This window comes from Sarcophilus harrisii, chromosome 4 (assembly GCF_902635505.1).
Source record: "Sarcophilus harrisii chromosome 4, mSarHar1.11, whole genome shotgun sequence".
NCBI classification, from domain to species: Eukaryota; Metazoa; Chordata; class Mammalia; order Dasyuromorphia; family Dasyuridae; genus Sarcophilus; species Sarcophilus harrisii.
The window spans coordinates 160,072,516-160,086,899 of NC_045429.1; positions in this window are offsets into that span (position 1 = coordinate 160,072,516).

Sequence of the window (14,384 nt, forward strand, 5' to 3'; positions counted from 1 at the left end):
TATTAAGACTTTGTCAGGAAATCTCATCATTATAGCACAATGACAGCTGATCATGCTGATCATAATTTTATAAATCCCACATTTAGTTAACACCCCATATGGATATTAAGGGACAGGCCAATTCTCTGAGAGTGTCCACAGCTGTGGAGGACAGTTGTGCAGGGCAGCCTTTGCTGACACAGGTGTTGCTTGTGGACTGGGAATGCAATAAATTGGAGACAGAGGGAAGAGGGGAAAGGTCAGAGAACAGCAACTTCCTCTCAGTCTCCTTGTATTATCCTCTCACACAAGGAAATCCATTCTGCAGGTCTGGGTTGGATCCCCAGCAGCCACTACTGGGTGGCTACAACATATGGGGTTACAGTTCATAGTAAAAAAGCTTTTCCATGTAAGAGATCTTTCTTTTTTTTTTTTTTTTTTCTTTTTATTTAATAGCCTTTTATTTACAGGATATATATATGGGTAACTTTACAGCATTAACAATTGCCAAACCTCTTGTTCCAATTTTTCACCTCTTACCCCCCCCACCCCCTCCCCTAGATGGCAGGATGACCAGTAGATGTTAAATATATTAAAATATAAATTAGATACACAATAAGTATACCTGACCAAAACGTTATTTTGCTGTAGAAAAAGAATCAGACTCTGAAATATTGTACAATTAGCTTGTGAAGGAAATCAAAAATGCAGGTGTGCATAAATATAGGGATTGGGAATTCAATGTAATGGTTTTTAGTCATCTCCCAGAGTTCTTTTTCTGGGCATAGCTAGTTCAGTTCATTACTGCTCCATTAGAAATGATTTGGTTGATCTCGTTGCTGAGGATGGCCTGATCCATCAGAACTGGTCATCATATAGTATTGTTGTTGAAGTATATAATGATCTCCTGGTCCTGCTCATTTCACTCAGCATCAGTTCGTGTAAGTCTCTCCAGGCCTTTCTGAAATCATCCTGTTGGTCATTTCTTACAGAACAGTAATATTCCATAATTTTCATATACCACAATTTATTCAACCATTCTCCAACTGATGGACATCCATTCAGTTTCCAGTTTTTAGCCACTACAAAAAGGGCTGCCACAAATTTTCGTGCACATACAGGTCCCTTTCCCTTCTTTATAATCTCTTTGGCATATAATCCCAGTAGTAACACTGCTGGATCAAAGGGTATGCACAGTTTGATAACTTTTTGAGCATAGTTCCAAACTACTCTCCAAAATGGTTGGATTCGTTCACAACTCCACCAACAATGCATCAATGTCCCAGTTTTCCCGCATCCCCTCCAACAATCATCATTATTTTTTCCTGTCATCTTAGCCAATCTGACAGGTGTGTAGTGGTATCTTAGAGTTGTCTTAATTTGCATTTCTCTGATTAATAATGACTTGGAGCATCTTTTCATATGACTAGAAATAGTTTCAATTTCTTCATCTGAGAATTGTCTGTTCATATCCTTTGACCATTTTTCAATTGGAGAATGGCTTGATTTTTTATTGTAAGAGATCTGTCATTTTTAAACTTGTTTTTTTTACTTTTTGATTATACAAGTATAAAAATTTTTAAATATTTTCTTATGGATCATGTCAGGAGAGGAAAATCAGAATAAAAGGAAAAGCATGAGAGAAATAAAAAACAGAAGAGAAAAAAATTGAACATAGTGTACATTTATATACATTCAGTCTCCATAATTCTCTGGATGCAAATGTTTTCCCTCCAAAGTTTATTGATATTATCTTGGATCACTAAATTGCTGAAAAGAACCAAGTCTGTCATTGTTGAACATCATATAATCTTGATATTGCTCTGTACAATGTTTTCCTGATTCTCCTTATTTTACTCAGCATAGTTCATGGAACTCTTTCCAGTCCTTTCTAAAATCAGCCTGCTCATTATTTCTAAATAGAACAATATACCATTACATTCAGATACTGTAAAGAGCAAAATTGCTTTACCCTGGGCAGTCACTTCATTTGCGAAAGCCCTAGTCCTACTTTGCATTCCTTTACATTGCCAGTCCTAATTCCCAGGGCCTCAGAGAATCCTCTGGCCACTGACCTTTGCAGTGTAAACCCACTTTAACCCAGCTTACCTCGTCCTGAAGTCTTCAGAGGTCTCTGGCTACAATTTCACAAACCATAGTTTAAAGACCGATAGCAAACTCAAGAACAATCACATGTAAACTTAAAGTCTTTTATTATACTTGTTCATATATTGCCTTGACTTGTTAACTCCCATGTGGATACCAGGTCTGGGAGAGACTCACGTGTTCACTACCTGCTTCCTTACCTCTCAGCTATCCATCCTCTTGGCTACGCCAGCAAAAAAGAAACTGACCCCTTCCTGCATCAGGCTTAAGTAGGGTCTGTGAGGTTACATGCACAGTCAACCAGAGAAAGAAACACTCCCCTTAATGAAGCTATTTCAATATGATCAGAGTCCCACCCACTAGGAGGTCTCTACTCACAGAAATTATCTCTGGCAATCTCAAGCATTTCTGGCTTGTTTACTTTATCTTCTTACTTTACCTTTATCTTCTGACTCCAACAATGCTCTTCTCTAGTAAAGTGGGAACCGCTCATCTCATCAAGCTAACTTTTAGCATTAGCAATAGTTTTCTTGATCTATGAGATTACAGAGTATCATGCTCAAGGAGGTAAGAGGTAGCAGAACAATAAACAAAATTATGACAATGAGAACTAGGCTCAACAGTGTTCAAGTGTTCAACCCATTCAATAAAGTCACTCAAGAAGGTAATATGACAAAGAGGTAGGATGCCAAGGAGGTAGGGTGTCACAATTCTAGTTACCTTTGTATACATTTTGTGAAAGAAAACACAGAGAAAGGTGCACACAAGTGAAGTCTTATCCTGTAACATTGCCTCAGTTACCTTGGCAGGTGGGTGTGTTGATTTTTCACTCACTAATTTAGAGGCATAGTCCTTAAATAGAAAATACAGGGCAAAGCCTCTCCCCAAGCCACCATATGGAGAGTAGCCATGGGAGAAGCACACAGGCCCACTTTATATTGCACATCACCCAAGACAGTCCATTTCAGCTGCTACAGTGTAATTGTATCTGCTATCTCTGGTATTACAGTCAGGAAGGACATGGCTGCCATCAGCATCTGGAGATCTGCCGACATCTGGTTGATCCCTCTGGGCTGTTTCTGGTGCCCCCAGGTCACAAATATCTCTGGTGAGGATCTGCTCCTCTGCTGTTGGATCTGCATTTAGAATGAAAAGAGTGTACCTGGGGCCCCAAACCCTGACCCAACCTGGACCTTTCTAGATGGCATCTAGGCCTTTCCACATCTCTGTGGAAAGAAAGTACTTGTCCTTGTCCTAAGTCTGTTAGTTAGCTGCACTTTCTGTGTGTGCCAGAAGCTCATTGCTAGGGTAAAATCCAAAGAATTTAAAAATTGCAGACAATCACATGTATATATTGCCACGTCTTGTGCATATCCCAAAATTCCCTTCTTTTGTATGAATGGGAACATCTTGGGGTATAAATAGTCTGTCCAGTGATGACTTGGCTAGTAGAGTTATAAGAAAGGCCAATGGAATGGGCAAAGTCAAATTCAACGCAAAAAGACCTAAAGGCAGAAGATATATAAGCTAATTCATTACCTCTCTTAAGAGCATGTGAAATTCCTACAGTGGAAAGATAGCTGATCACATGCCTGACTGCTTCTCCAAACCAGAATGAAGCCATAAAGAATTGAGAATGTATATCCACAGTTACATGGATGCTCTGCCTCTTAAAGTGAGTGATGTCCATTTGTCTTAAAGCATTAAATTTCAAACCACAAGGGTTTTGTCCTAGAGGGAGCATAGGAGAATGAAAGGAAAGGCAAGCTATACAGCCTTTTGCTATGCTCTTAGCTTCCTCTTTAGTTATCACAATTTGCAGATATAAGGCTTTAGCAGCCTGATTATAAAAGATATGACTTGAAAATCCACTATGAAAATTGACATGTAGGATATAATACTTACCTGAGTGCTCGCTCACTTGTTCTCAAAGTTCTTTAAAGAGCTGATAATATATATTAAAAACTACAAATTTTATTTGAGCTGTGGCAATTCTTTGTACCATATCTACTGAATAAGCTGAATCAAAAATTATTTTTACATATCCATGTGCAAGGTCCATAATATCCCTGAATTCTTTTGCCTAAAGTCAAAGTTTAAATAATTTTCACTAAATTGTATTTCAGGAATGTGAATCAATAATTCTGATGTTACTTCTCCTGGGTCACAAATCACACACTGTCTATCTATACTAGTGATTGGGACAGTAGCAGTTTTCCAAATCATTCTATAAATAGACACTGTTTTATAAATACTCATAGCGGGTTGGGCAATCAAGCCAACCTATGGAAGTGAAAAGTCCACAAGGTGAAGAAAGGGGAGTTTCAGTTCTCCAGAGACTATCCTTGCAGTTCTATGAGTATAAAATTCCACTCTCTCTAACTGCAATGTCTTACCATCGTAAGGTAGTTTAGAAACTAATTGAGCTGTGTTTTTAAAGACTTTCTGAACTCTATAGCAATTGCTGTCCTCAGGACACCATGAGTCTCTTTTGCCTCCAGAACTCGGGAGAAGTATACTTGAAACAAGATGTTAACTCAGCAGAATTAATGAGATAATGGTTTTCTAGTTCACATATACACTTAGTACTTAATGTGATCGTGTAATGTGAACTTTCTAAGTTCACACATAATCAGTACGCTGTAATTGTAATACAATAAGGTATATAATTGTAATTACAATAAGGTATATAAGGGCTAAGAAGGACTGGAAGATAGACATTCTATCTTTGACCAGCCTTGAAGTGGCTCTCATGCCTCCTGCATTAAGATCAAGACTGGGCCAGAATAAAGAATCCAGACTCTTGACCATTCTCACAGTGTCTATCCACTGAGACTAAGACTCATCCAAAGAACCTCCAGAAAGCTAGCCTGGACATTACAGGTTAACAAGATGAAAAAAAAGGTGGATTTAATTTTCAACCATTTTAGTTGTATCCAATTCTCTCCATTTGTTTTCTTTTTCCTTTTTTTTTTTTCTGTTAGAAATATTGGAGTGGGGGCAGCTAGGTCACACAGTGTATAGAACCAGCCCTGAATTCAGGAGGACCGGAGTTCAAATCTGACCACAGACACTTAACAGTTCCTAGCTGTGTGACCCTGGACAAGTCACTTAATTCCAATTGCCTCAGCAGAAGAGAGAGAGAGGGATAGAGGAGAGAGAAAGAGAGAGATTGGCTCACCATTTTCTTTTTTAGCTCCTTTTACAAGTAAGGTAACAAAGGCAAACAAAATTAAGTGACTTGTCCAGGGTCGTGCAGCTAGTAAGGATCTGAAGTGAGACTCAAGTTCAAATCATATAAATATGCATGATTTTTCATATATTTATAAATCTCTGTCAAATGGTGCCCTTCTTTAGCATGCTTTTTTTGAAGGGAAGGAGAATGTTCAAAACTTAAAATGTAACAAAACAAATTTAAATTTAAAACAACTCAGAGAAACATGAGAAAATATATGTGAAATGATGTGGAATGAAGCAAATAGAACCAAGAAAACAAAATATATAATGAAAGCTATGTACATAGAAAGAACAATGAAACAAAATGGAATGCTATGTAATTTTAATGAAGATATAGCCCTAGGAAAGGATTGAGAAAATTTACTTCCTTCCCTATATTGTGGACTTAGAGGACTATATGTATTATAATATATAAACTATCAGATGAAGTTTATGCATTGATTGATGTTGCTGAACTGTGGGAATTTTTCCCTTCCTCTTTAAAAAAGAATCTCTTAAAAGGAACCTTCACTGAATAGAGAAGGTACATAGTAATGAATGTGAAGTAAAACCAAAGGCATATTTTTTTAAAATAGTGTGGAATGATATATTAATTCCACCTAGTTCAACAGCTAAGGAAAAAAATAATAAATACTCTGGCATGAGCCAGAATTGAAACCCTGAACTCAGACTTACTTTCACAGCTATGGATGGCAAATCTTAACAATGAATGGGTTTGTCTAACCTGTTATGTTTAATAAAGTCCTAACGACTTTACGGTATCTTTGAAAAAGGTTTCTAATTTGACAGATAAATATTTATAAAAGTTATGGGTTTTTCTAATAAATTACTCTTTCAGGAATTGCTGTTCCTTTTGTCCCATTTCAGAGGCTTGGAATGTACTCCTTTCTCTCCCTTAAAATGTAAACTCAATTGCTCATTTCAAGCTTCTCCTAATCCCTCCAATTCTGATCCCTAGTTTCTCAAATCATCCTGCCTTTATCTGTTGGATTATTTATTACATATAGTCATCTATGGAGAAATGGAGAAAAGCTCACTTTGAGTTTTGTTATGAGTTGTGAGTTGTCTCAGCTCATGACCTCAGTCTTTAACATGTATATATTTATATATATATATATAAAATCATTTTGTATTTATTGTACTTCCATTTGTTGTACATGATACTAATTGACAAGTACACTCATCAATATCCCTTATTGGGTCATTCCTTATTATTTTTATTTGGACTTCTAATACTAACACATAAAGAAAAAGAAATTCCTATTCCTCTGATTAATTACTCAAATAACTCTCAGACTTTTTTTAATGGTCAGAAGTTGTACAAATCAAGGGTTAAGATCAATGTCTAATTTAAGGGGTTGTTCCAGGGTATCCAACTCCATTTTGAAAAGATAAGATTAATCTAATGTTTGAATGTAAAGGATAAAAAAGAAAATGCATTTAGTTTCATTCTCCTCTCTGGTTTTAAACTTCTGCTAAGAAAAATTATATTAATATTTAAAATGTGAGCTTCCCTTTTATTTCTTCCTCTCTCAATTTTGTATTTGTCTCCACTTTTTGTGATTTTTCTTTGTCTTTAACATCTTGCCAATCTGTAAATATATTTTTAAAACTCATATATTCATTTTCTACTTGGATATTGTGTTTATTTTCTTATAAAATAGTTCTTCAAAAATGTTATTTTAAAAGTTACATATTATCAAGATTCACTACTTTCCAAGAAAGTTGCTTAAGAGGCATCATAATTTAGTGGAAAGAACTCTACATGAGCTTCGACAAGTCATTTTTCTTCTATGGTCCTAAATGTCCTTATCTATAAAAATCAGAGGACTGGAGAATTAATGATTTCTGAGGCTCCTTCCAGTTCTAATCCTATGTGAGTTGGTACTAACTGTCAAAATCTTTTCTATAGGATTCCTTCCTTAAATTATTTTAGATAAGATTCTCTAAAACAAAGTTTCTTAAACTATTGCTTGCAACCCCACATGAGATTGCATAACCGAGGGTGGGGGAGTCACAAAATTATTTATTTTAGTAAATGTTTAATTTCTGTACCTATTTTACATATATATATATATATATATATATATATACACATATTTACACATACATACATATACACACTCACAGTCTCATAGTTGCCTACAAATTTTTAGGGGAAAAGGGATCATGAGTGGAGAAAGTGTAAGAATCACTTTTCTAAAAGATATCATAGTACTGATATCTTTTGAGAGAAATTCAATCTTTTTTTTCTTTATTATTATTATTATTATATCTTTTTATTGACAAAACATATGCATGGGTAATTTTTCATCATTGACCCTTGCAAACACTTCTGTTCCAACTTTTCCCCTTCTTCCCTCCACCCCCTCCCCTAGATGGCAGGCAGTCCCATGCATGTTAAACATGTTAAAGTATATGTTAATATATTTATGTATGCATGTATACATACAAAATATGGATACATATTTATACAGTTATCTTGTTGCATGAGAAAAATCGGATTTAGAAAGAAGGTAAAAATAACCTGGGAAGAAAAACAAAAATGCAAGCAAAGAACAACAGAAAGAGTGCAAATGCTATGTTGTGGTGCACACTCATTTCCCAGTGTTTTTTTGCTGGGTGTAACTGGTTCTATTTGCCACTGATCAATTGGAACTGATTGGGAACCTCTCATTGCCAAAGATAGCCACTTGTATCAGAATTGATGCTCATGTAGTATTCTTGTTGAAGTGTATAATGATCTCCTGGTTCTGCTCATTTCACTTAGAATCAGTTCATATAAGTCTCTCCAAGCCTCTCTGTATTCATCCTGCTGGTCATTTCTTACAGAACAATATATTCTATAACATTCATATAGCATAATTTACTCACCTTTTCTCTAATTGATGGGCATCCATTCATTTTCCTGTTGAGAGAAACTCAATCTTAGGACAGTCAAATAATCAGAAACTTAGTCCTCATACTAGAGCTTGAATAATGAATTTCTATTCTTCAGGGATTTATTTTGTAGGTAATAAATAATTATACAAGTATCTAGGTGACTTAATGTAGTCAACAGAAGTTATCAAATAAATAATATTATGTTCTACATTCTATGCAATTAAGCAGAAACTTTCAACTTACTTTTAAAATTAAATGAATTATTGCCAATCACACTATAGTGCCTATTTTAGCTATCCTTCATAACACATACTCACAGTTGTGTCCCCAGAAGAGTTGAAAGGCAATTTCAGAAGGAAAATTTTCACTAATTAAATCTATACATTTTGGATTATGAGATTGTCTAGCTCTTTTTCCAACTGATATGTAACTCCAGATAATATAAATACTAGATGCCTTGATTTCTATAATTACAAAATAGAGATAGTCTTTTGTCTTTGTTCTCTCGTTCAGAAGTTCAAGAGATTAGTAACAATCCCAAGGTAAAAATTCTGTGGAGAATATAAGGAGCCCAGCCCCCCATGAGGATTAGTATGTTGGGGTTCAATGCCTTATGAGGAAACATTAGGGACCTAGCAGGGACCTAGATCTGAATTGCTTTGGTCACTTTTATTCCATATATATATATATATATATATTCCATATATATATATATATATATATATATATATATATGTATATATGTATGTATATATACATATGACCCTTTTCTTGTAAGATGGCCAGCTTAAAGGCACAGTGGACAGTGACCAAGTCACACTCTCCAAGACCCTGTCCACGAAAAGAGAACTATCATGCTGCAGCTGCTGAAGTATTTGGACTCCTCAGTACTCTGGAGCTCGAGGCCACGCCCACAGAGTTGGAGGAGGGGATTTCTCCCTCAGGCCACACCTTTTTTGAGTATTTCCTTGGGGATGGATGAAGTTTAACTTTAGCAATAAAGATTCATAGTACCTTGAACTTTGAGTAGTCTTGCTTCTGGGGACAAAACTGTGCGTATGTGTTATGAAGGATAGCTAAAATAGGCACTAATTCATTTACCGCCCCTTCCTCAAATTTAAAAGTTGTATGTGTGTGTATATATATATAAATAAATGATATATCTAGTTATTTACATGTTGTTTCCCTCATTAAACTATAAATTTCTCATTGGCAGGGACTGTTTTTGACTTTTCTTTATATCCCTAGGGCTTAGTTCTATACGTGCCTACATAGGACATTCTGCATATTTGACTATTAACTAATTACTAATTAGCAATTAAAATAATTGAGTGACAGAAAATAAAATTGTTTATTTCTGTCAAGAAATATATTCAGGGGCAGCTAGATGGAGCAGTGGATAGAGCACCAGCCTTGAAGTCAGGAGAACTTGAATTCACACGTCCTAGCTGTGTGACCCTGGGCAAGTCACTAAACCCCAATTGCCTCGAGGGGAAAAAAGAAACATATATTCATAAAATAGCTGAATACCATTATAATTCGAAACAGATAAATCCATTTTTTTACATGAGAAGGTTGAGTTTCTCCACGAGATTATGTCTATATTGTAACAGGTAATATGTTGAACATTAAACACAGAAAATTTTTTTTAGCAAAACTTTGTTTTTCCATTTTTCCTGTTTTTTTTTTTCCTTCTGAGGCAATTGGGATTAAGTGACTTGTGCAGGGTTACACAGCTAGGAAGTGTTAAATATCTGAGGTCAGATTTGAATTCAGGTCCTCCTGTCTTCAGGGCTGGTACTCTATCCACTGAGCCCCCTAGCCACCCCTTCCTGACTTTTCATAGAGAAATATCCTTCCCCTACTGTGTGAACATATGATTTAGAAGAATAATTTCTGTAATGTTTCTGATCTTTCCTATAAAATAGTGACAATAATTTGACTCAAATTTTTTCTGACCCAGTTCCTTCTGGTTTCAGGATGAGAATGGCTAAGGATATGACCCTATCTAAAGCTTTTTGATGTTTATATTTACATCACTTCCAAGCTAAAGGTTATTTAAAAGTTTTAAAAGGCTGGGAGAAAATTAGTTTTAGTACATATATCTTACAAAGGCTTTGAAAGGTGTTATAATAATTCTTCCTGTTTGAATTGATTTTACAAGATGCCATCATGGTATAATAATAGACATATTCTATGAGAACTTGGGGAGTTAAATATTCTGAGAATCAAAGGTCCATTCCAATTAAGCCATTTAGCCCCTCAAGTTACTTAAATATTTATTAATTCACTCAAAAGATATTAACTGTGTGCAATACACAGAGGAAAGCACATAGACAAAGGTTTTGAGGATAAATAGAGATCCAAAGACAAGCAAACTGCTATTCCTTTAGCAACTTACAAAAGAGCTAAGCTTATAAAACATACACAAGTGTAAGTAGAACCATCATGTTTGGAATGCTAGACTTGGAATCAAGAAGACCTGGCTAACAGTCTTGCCTCTGACACTTACTAGTTATATGAAACTTGATGAGTCATTTAACCCACTCCCTGATAAAATCCCACACCAGAAGTACATATTTCAGAGTTGTTTTGTGTCTCTCAAGTAAGATAATTTATGTAAAATATATGTAATATTTAAAATTTATGTAAAGCTACTGCCTAATTGCTGTATATCTTCTTAGTTTCTAGTTCTTTGGCACCACAAAAGTAGCTGCCATGAATATTTTGGTACATTTAGAACTTTCCTCTTTCATTGATATTTCTGGAATATTCCAGAAATAGAGCTAGCAACACTATAGCTTTAGTGGATGGAGACCAAAAAAAAGCATATACTTATAGTAATTTTTTGTATGTAATTCTAAATTGTTTTCCAAAATGTTTGTAATAATAACTAATATTTACATGTTGCTTGGTATATGCTAAAAACTATGTAAGCACCTTATATCATTTCATTTGATTCTCCCATAACCCTAGGAAACAGATGCTCTTATTAATGTCATTTATTAGGCCATTTATTAGGGTTAAACAGCATGTAAAGTGGTAGGTAGATGGTACAGTGGATTCAGTGCTGGATCTATAGTCAGAAAGATCTGAGTTTAAATCCAGCTTCAGAACTTACTAACTGTGTAACCCTAGGCAAGTCACTTAACCCTGGTTGACTCATTTTCCTCATCTGTAAAATGAGCTAGAGAAGGAAATGGCAAACCGCTCTAGTGTCTTTGAAAAAAGAAAACAAAACAACAACAACAAAAAAAAAAAGAGTCATAAATGGTGGACATGTTTGAAACAATTCAACAAGAAATGTTTAAAATTGAATTTGAAATTGGCTCTTCCAAACTCCAGATCCATTGCTCTATCTACTATGGCATTTGGTAGCCCATTCAGAGGTCAATGAACAATGTACTGAGGAACCAGTTTTCTCACAGCACTTTATTATTTTCTTTATTTTTTTGTCTTTCTTGGGTGTGAGATAAAATCTCAAACATGCTTTTATTTTCATTTCTCTAGTTAGTAGAGATTTGTAAAATTTTTTTTATACATCTGTAGAAAGACTCCTAGTCTTAAGAACTTCTTGCTTATATCCTTAGCTCATTTGTCAATTGAGAAATGACTCTGATTTTTGTAAATTCCTTTTACTTGATAATAAGACTCCTATCTGAAAAAAATGCTGAAAATATTTTCCCTTTTTTTCCCCTTTCAATCTCATCTTTATTTGACAAATTTAGGCAAAAACTTGTAAATTTTATACAATCAGATTTATACATTTCATTGCCTGTGATTATTTTTTGTTTGATATGTCAAGTCAACTTTTGTCATATAAGTAAATCTTATAGGTATTTTTCCCATTAAAATAATTTTATGATGTGACCTCTTAAATCTAGGTCACACATTCATTTTCATTTTATTTGATAAGGTATGAGATGTTGGTCAGAATCTTATTTCTTCTACATTGCTAGTCAATTTATGAAAATAATTCTAGTTTATCTCTACTACATATAATAGTAGTTATTACTTGTAGATATATACTGTCTAGTATGTTCAAGAAAATTGGATTTATGATTTTCCTAGCATTTAATTTCTTTTATCAACCCATTACATATCAAAATCATGATGATGAAAGTTGTAATATGGAAGAGATAACCATAATGTTTCTTTTGGTTTTAGATTAATTTGTAATCCTAGCTCCTGGTCCTTTAATATCATATTCTAAGTCCCCTGTTACATTAATGTAGAAGCTGCTGCATCTTGTGTGATCCTGATTGTGATTTCATGATATTAGAATTTTTTACTTTCTGACCATTTGCAATATTTTCTCTTTGACTTGGAACCTCTAGAATTTCTATAATATTCCTGAGAGTTTTTATTTTCATATCTCTTTCAGGAGCAATGAATGGATTCTTTCAATTTCTATTTTAACCTCTGACTCTAACATATTGGAGCAGTTTTCCTTGATAATTTCTTGAAATATGATGTCCAGGCTCTTTTTTTCCCTAATCATGGCTTTCAGATAGTTCTATAATTTTAAAATTATTTCTCTTCAATTTATTTTCCAGGCTGTTGTTTTCCAGTTTGATCTTTCACATTTTCTTCTTTTTTCATTTTTTCCTTTCTTATATTGTTCCTTGAAGTCTCGTGTTCTCATTATCCATTTGACCAATTCTATTTTTTTTTTTTGGCTGAGGAAATTGGGGTTAAGTTACTTGCACAGGGTCACACATATAGAACATGTTAAATGTCTGAGGTCAAATTTGAACTCAGGTCCTCCTGATTTTAGGGGTTGTGCTCTTTCCACTGTGCCATCTAGCTGCCCCAACCAATTCTAAATTTTAAGGAGTAGTTTTTTTCATTGATTTTTTTGTGCCTCTTGTATCAAGTTATCAATCCTCTTTTCATCACTCTCATTTCTTTTCCCATTTTTCCTCCACCATAATTATTTCTTTAACTCTTCCACATATTATTGTTGTACATTGATCTAATTAGCATTTTTCTTCAATGCTTTGCTTGTAGCTAAATTGTAGTCTTTTAAATTTATGTTTTGGTCTTCCTTGACAATGTAGTAACTTTTTTCTCTTTTATTGCTGTTTGCTAATTTCAACAGCCTATTTCTTCACTGTGAACTTCTTCTTAAAGTTAGGCTCTGCTCTGGAACTGCAACCCCCAAATAGCTTATGGACAATGATTTTGAGTCAGCACCAGCTATGACAAGTATCAACAAAGGGTCCCTTCTAATTTCTTTATAATTTGTTGTTTGGCCTCCTTACCCTCTGGTCTGCTACCTCCCAAAGATGCTATTGTTGTAGTCATAGTTGCTTCCAAGATCCACTCTGGTGCTTCTACCATGTTCTGGGTCTGTACCTACTCCAGTGTCCCAGACTTTACCTGAAGATCTCCTAAGTTGTCTTAGGCTGAAAAAAAATTTCTCCACTGGTCTTTTGTTGGATCTGCTGCTCCAAAATTTTATTTGAAGCATTATTTTAAAGTTGTTTGGAATATTGGGAAATTTCAGCTGGGATCTGACCCCATTCTCACTTTCCCTTTTGCATATTTTTATTATTATTTCCCCTATTCTTTGATCCTTTTCATTTGTCAGAGATTCTTAAACCCATTATTGACCCATTTGGCAATGTATTGAACCCCTCTTCAGAATACTGTGATTAAAAGGAAAAAAAAATAAAATACATAGAAGTACAATGGAAACAAATTATATTGAAATAGTTATAAAACTAATTTAAAAAAACAAGGTCACAAATCTTATATATTTTTTAATTTTATTTTTTTATTATAGCTTTTTATATACAAAAAAAAATGCATGGGTAATTTTTCAACACTGACTCTTGCAAAACCTTCTGTTCCAACTTTTCCCCTCCTTCCCCCCACTCCCTCCTCTAGATGGCAGATATTCTCATACGTGTTAAATATGTTAAAGTATATGTTAAATATAATATATGTATATATATTTATACAGTTATCTTGTTACACAGGAAAGATCAGATTTAGAAAGAAGGTAAAAATAACCTGAGAAGAAAAAAAACAAAAATGTAAGCAAACATTAATAGAAAGAGTGGGAATGTTATGTTTGGTCCATACTCATTTCCCAGTGTTTTTTCTCGGTGTAGCTGCTTCTGTTCATTACAGGTCAATTGGAACTAATTTGGATCCTCTCATTGTTGAAGACA